At 42.1% G+C, this 6350-nt stretch overlaps 1 pseudogene; it reads left to right on the top strand.

Moving 5' to 3' along the window:
* Positions 1-3697: 3697 nt before the first annotated feature.
* On the top strand, positions 3698-5850 carry LOC111165648 (PDZ and LIM domain protein 1 pseudogene; annotated as a pseudogene).
* Positions 5851-6350: the final 500 nt, after the last annotated feature.

Here is a 6350-nt window from a genome sequence, read left to right as displayed (position 1 = left end):
ATTGGTGTTGAATTTTGTCAAAAGCTTTCTCTGCATCTATTGAGTTGATCATATGGATTTTATCTTCAATTTGTTAATATGGTGTATCACATTGATTGATTTGCATATATTGAAGAATCCTTGCATCCCTGGGATAAATCTCACTTGATCATGGTGTATGATCTGTTTAATGTGTTGTTGGATTCTGTTTGTTAGTATTTTGTTGAGGACTTTTGCATCCATATTCATCAGTGATATTGGTGTGTAATTTTCTTTTTTTGTAGTACCTTTGTCTGGTTTTGGTATCAGCGCGATGGTGGCCTCGTAGAATGGGTTTGGGGGTGTTCTTCCCTCTGCAATTTTTTGGAAGAGTTTGAGAAGGATGGGTGTTAGCTCTTCTCTAAATGTTTGATAGAATTCATCTGTGAAGCCATCTTGTCTTGGACTATTGTTTGTTGGAAGATTTTTTTTTTTTTTTTGCAGTACATGGGCCTCTCACTCTTGTGGCCTCTCCCGTTGTGGAGCACAGGCTCTGGACGCACAGGTTCAGCGGCCATGGCTCACGGGCCCAGCCGCTTGGCAGCATGTGGGATCTTCCCAGACTGGGGCACGAACCTGCGTCCCCTGCATTGGCAGGTGGACTCTCAATCACTGCGCCACCACAGAAGTCCTTGTTGGAAGATTTTTAATCACAGTTTCAATTTCATTACTTATGATTGGTCTGTTCATATTTTCTATTTCTTCCTGGTTCAGTCTTGGAAGGTTATACCTTTCTCAGAATTTGTCCATTTCTTCTAGGTTGTCCATTGTATTGGCATAGAGTTGCTTGTAGTAGTCTCTTATGATGCTTTGTGTTTCTGTGTTGTCTCTTGTAAACTCTCTTTTTTCATTTCTAATTGTATTGATTTGAGTCCTCTCTCTCTTTTACTTGATGAGTCTGGCTAAAGGTTTATCAATTTTGTTTGTCTTCTCAAACAACCAGCTTTTAGTTTTATTGATCTTTGCTATTGTTTTCTTTGTTTCTATTTCATTTATTTCTGCTCTGATCTTTATGATTTCTTTCCTTCTACTAACTTTGGGTTTTATTGTTGTTGTTGTTCGTCTTTCTCTAGTTCCTTTAGGTGTAAGGTTAGATTGTTTATTTGAGATTTTTCTTGTTTATTGAGGTAGGATTGTATTGCTGTAAACTTCCCTCTTACAACTGCTTTTGCTGCATCCCATAGGTTTTGGATCATCGTGTTTTCATTGTCATTTGTCTCTAGGTATTTTTTGATTTCCTCTTTGATTTCTTCAGTGATCTCTTGGTTATTTAGTAATGTATTGTTTAGCCTCCATGTGTTTGTGTTTTTTACGTTTTTCCCCCTATAATTCTATTCTAATCTCAGAGCGTTTTGGTCAGAAAAGATGCCTGATATGATTTCAATTTTCTTAAATTTACCAAGTCTTGATTTGTGACCCAAGATGAGATCTATCCTGGAGAATGTTCCATGTGCACTTGAGAAGAAAGTGTAATCTGCTGTTTTCAGATGGAATGTCCTATAAATATCAATTAAATCTATTTGGTCTATTGTGTCATTTAAAGCTTGTGTTTCCTTATTAATTTCCTCCCTGGATGATCTCTCCATTGGTTTTAGTGAGGTTTTAAAGTTCGTCACTATTACTGTGTTACTGTCGATTTCCTCTTTTAGAGCTGTTAGCATTTGTCTTATATATTGAAGTACTCCTATGTTGGGTGCATATATAATTATAATTGTTATAGCTTCTTCTTGGATTAATCCCTTGATCATTATGTAGTGTCCTTCCTTGTCTCTTGTAACATTCTTTATTTTAAAGTCTATTTTATCTTACATGAGTGTTGCTCTACCAGCTTTCTTTTGATTTCCATTTGCATGGAATATCTTTTTCCATCCTGTCACTTTCAGTCTGTATGTGTCCCTAGGTCTGAAGTGGGTCTCTTGTAGACAGCATATAGATCGGTCTTGGTTTTTTTTATCTATTCTGCAAGCCTGTGTCTTTTGGTTGGAGCATTTAATCCATTCACGTTTAAGGTAATTATCAATATGTATATTCCTATTAGCATTTTATTAATTTTTTTGGGCTTGTTTATGTAGGCCCTTTTCTTTTCTTGTGTTTCCCACTTAGAGAAGTTCCTTTAGCATTTGTTGTAGAGCTGGTTTGGTGTTGCTGAATTCTCTTAGCTTTTGGTTATCTGTAAAGCTTTTGATTTCTCCATTGAATCTGAATGAGGTCCTTGCTGGGTACAGTAATTTTGGTTGTAGGTTTTTCCTGTTCATATCTTTAAATATATCATGCCACTCCCTTCTGGGTTGTATAGTTTCTGCTGAGAAATCAGCTGTTAACCTTACGGAGTTCCCTTGTATGTTATTTGTCATTTTTCCCTTGTTGCTTTCAGTAAGTTTTCTTTGTCTTTAATTTTTGCCAGTTTGATTACTATGTGTCTTGGCATGTTTCTCTTTGGGTTTATCCTGCCTGGAACTCTCTGCCTTTCCCAGACTTGGGTGGTATTTCCTTTCCCATGTTAGGGAAGTTTTCAACTATAATCTCTTCAAATATTTTCTTGGGTCCTTTCTCTCTCTCTTCTCCTTCTGGGACCCCTATAATGAGAATGCTGGTGCATTTAATGTTGCCCCAGAGGTCTCTTAGGCTGTCTTCATTTCTTTTCATTCTTTTTTCTTTATCCTGTTCCAAGACAGTGAATTCCCCCATTCTGTCTTCCAGGTCACTTATCCATTCTTCTGCCTCAGTTATTCTGCTATTTATTCCTTCTAGTGTATTTTTCATTTCAGTTATTGTATTGTTCATCTCTGTTTGTTTGTTCTTTAATTCTTCTTGGTCTTTGTTAAACATTTCTCCCATCTTCTCAATCTTTGCCTCCATTCTTTTTCTGAAATCCTGGATCATCTTCACTATCATTAATCTGAATTCTTTTCCTGAAAGGTTGCCTATCTTCACTTCATTTAGTTGTTTTTCTGGGGTTTTATCTTGTTCCTTCATTTGGTACATAGCCCTCTGCCTTTTCATTTTGTCTGTCTTTCTGTGAATGTGGTTTTTGTTCCACAGTTTGCAGGATTGTAATTCTTCTTGCTTCTGCCATCTGCCCTCTGGTGGGTGAGGCTATCTAAGAGGCTTGTGCCAGTTTCCTGATGGGAGGGACTGGTGGTGGGTAGAGCTGAGTGTTGCTTTGGTGGGCAGAGCTCAGTAAAACTTTAATCTGCTTTCTGCTAATGGGTGGGGCTGAGTTCCCTCCCTGTTTGTTTTTTGCCTGAGGCGACTCAGCACTGGAGGCTACAGGCTCTTTGGTGGGGCTAATGGTGGACTCTGGGAGGGCTCATTCCAAGAATACTTCCCAGAGCTTCTGCTGCCAGTGTCCTTGTCCCCACAGTGAACCACAACCACCCCCACCTCTGCAGGAGTCCCTCCAATACTATCTGGTAGGTCTGGTTCAGCCTCCTATTGGGTCACTGCTCCTTCCCCCTGCTTCCTGATGCGCACACTACTTTGTGTGTCCCCTCCAAAAGTGGAGTCTCTGTTTTCCCCAGTCTTGTCAAAGTCGTGCAATCAAATCCCGCTAGCCTTCAAAGAATGATCCTCTGGGGATTCCTCCTCCCATTTCCGGAACCCCAGGTTGGGAAGCCTCACGTGAGGCTCAGAACCTTCACTCCAGTGGGTGGACTTCTGTGGTATAATTGTTCTTCAGTTTGTGAGGGACCTACCCAGTGGTTATGGGATTTGATTTTATTGTGATTGCGCCCCTCCTACCATCTCATTGTGGTTTCTACTTTGTATTTGGATGTGGGGTATCTTTTTTGGTGAGTTCCAGGGTCTTCCTATCGATGATTTTTCAGCAGTTAGTTGTGATTCTAGTGCTCTTGCAAGAGGGAGTGAGCACACGTCCTTCTATTCCACCATCTTGAACCAATTTCCCATCCATGCAAACGCTTTTATCATTAGCTCGCGTCTCGTCCACCAACATCTCAGTGGCCAAGGTAATCATATGACTTAGTTTAAAATTCAGAAGTGAAGAATTCCTGTCTTCCTACCCTGAGGCATTGGGAAAGGTGTGGGTCTGTAACACAACAGAAGGAAGTCATAAATGGAGGCTGTAACTCAATCTACCACACTGATACGATTATGTTTGTTATATAATTCCATCTAGGAACATGTAGGTGTACTTTTTCTTCTTTTTTGTTTTATTTTATCCTGCTCCTGCTGCAGCATAACCTCTTCTTGGGCTGGCTGGTTTACTGCTGCTGTCGCTAGATTTAAAACTCTGCACTGCTGATCGCCATTCTTCAGCATTCAAAACCTCCTAGCAGGACAGCTGCCGGGGAGCACAGTGCATCACTCTGTGTCCTGCCCCATCTGTCCCCTCGGTTTGCCACCCCCCATCACCTTGCTATGACCACCCTGCAAATAATCCTCATGGCCAGGGACCCTGGAGCTTCTGCCTTGTGGGGGGCAAGGATTTCAAGCAGCCTCTCACTAGTTCCTGGGTCACTCCCAAAAGCAAGGCTGCTATAGCTAATTCTGTGTGTAATCACAGCCATTAATGGGGAAAATACCAGCAATATGATGCACTTGGAAGCTCAGAACAAAATCAAGGGCTGCACAGACAATATGACTCTCATAGTAGCCAGATCTGAAAGAAAATATGGTCTCCTCTGGTGACAGAGGAAGGGAAACATCACCCATACACGATGAATTTAGTCTCTGAACCCCAAGAGGTCCTACATATAGGAAGCGCCCACAACAAAAGTTCCATGCCCTTTACCGTCTCACCTGCCTCCAGTTCTACCCACAGGGTCATCACAAACCAGTACAACAACCCAGCTGACCTCTACTCTTCTGAAAACATCTCCAACTTCAACTATGCCTTGGAGTCAAAGAAAGCAGCCAGTGGGCAGGAGATGAATGGCAGAGCCTTAGACCATTCTTGGCTTCCAAGGAGACTTGTCATTGACAAAGATTCTGAAGTCTTCTTCAGAGAAACAGGAGTTAAATGAGGCTCTGAAATAGTCCTCTTCATTCCTGGTTTTGCAGGAAATCTTGGAGTCTGAGGAGAAAGGGGATCCCAACAAGCCATCAGGATTCAGAAGTGTTAAGGCTCCAGTCACCAAAGTGGCTGCATGAATTGGAAATTCCCTGAAGTTGCTCATGTGTGATAAATGTGGAATTGGCATTGCCAGCGTGCTTTTTGAAGCTGTGGGACCTTCCCCACCACCCTGAGTGTTATGTGTGCACCGACTGTGGCACAGAAAAGAATGGGCACCAAACCTCGATAAATGCTAATTCCATGGCATTTCAGTGCCTTGAAAGCCTGGTAGGTGTTTGTAAATTTGTCGTGATGCTTGTGGTCTTGAAGCAATATTTGAACTCTTTCCAATGGAGTGAAAATTTCTTCTGTTGACCCCCCCAAGTACTGCTGCTGGGCTCAGGGTTGCAAACTCTGGGGAACTGATAGGCTTACAGGGAAGGCAAGATAAATCCTCATAGAGGCAAAACGTTAGTGCCAGCGTAGCTGTCTTCTGCATTAATGGGAGAAGGATTCTGGGATACAAGTTTCGAAATCCATCCCTCCTCAAGTGAAATACTGCATCCCGGGTTTTGATTCCATACAGCTGTCGCTGGAAAGAGGACTTTCCGAGTGGGAAATGTGGCTGCTACATTGTTGAAAGCTCACAGCAGCCACACAAGTAATGCTTCATTTTGCCAACATTTGCAATATGAGGTGATATATCTCGTTAGGATTGGAGGCCTCTTTTCATGAGCTTCTGAATTTATATTGCTTAAGATCTTTCTTCTTCAAGATGGATTTTTTAAAACCCATTACCACAGGCGCCGGACTCCACGCCTGATGGCCGCCCACTCACAAGTGGGGGAGCCCAGGAGCCCTCAACCCAGCGCTGGCGCAGAGAATTATGGTTTTTTCTTGTTTGTTTTGTTTTTTTGGTCATGCTGCCTGGCTCGTGGGATCTTAGTTTCCCAAACGGGGATCGAACCCGGGCCCCAGCTGTGAAACCGGAGTCCTAACCACTGGATCACAAGGGAATTCCCGAGAATGATGTTTTTAACAACTTGAGAATGTCACTTTGCAGTACCTGTGCCTGACACTGCCACCTGGTATACTCCATTTGAGAGACTGTCAGTGCTTGTTATTGGGTTCTAGTGGATACTGAAAAGCTAAAAAAGTAACAGCAGGTGGTACTACACACTGACATCCCTATCCTGAGATGGGTCAGAAATAAGAACACCAACAAAGTGGGTATTGCCAAACAAGCCTCCATTACTAATGGAAATGGTATATCCAGGAAATTAAACCAGGCATTAATGACATCTTACAGGTACATGAA

Source organism: Delphinapterus leucas, chromosome 15 (genome assembly GCF_059928025.1).
Source record: "Delphinapterus leucas isolate spDelLeu-1000000601 "Yukka" chromosome 15, BTC_Dleu_Yukka2, whole genome shotgun sequence".
In the NCBI taxonomy this organism is placed as follows: domain Eukaryota; kingdom Metazoa; phylum Chordata; class Mammalia; order Artiodactyla; family Monodontidae; genus Delphinapterus; species Delphinapterus leucas.
This window is presented reverse-complemented; position numbering and strand designations above follow the sequence as displayed.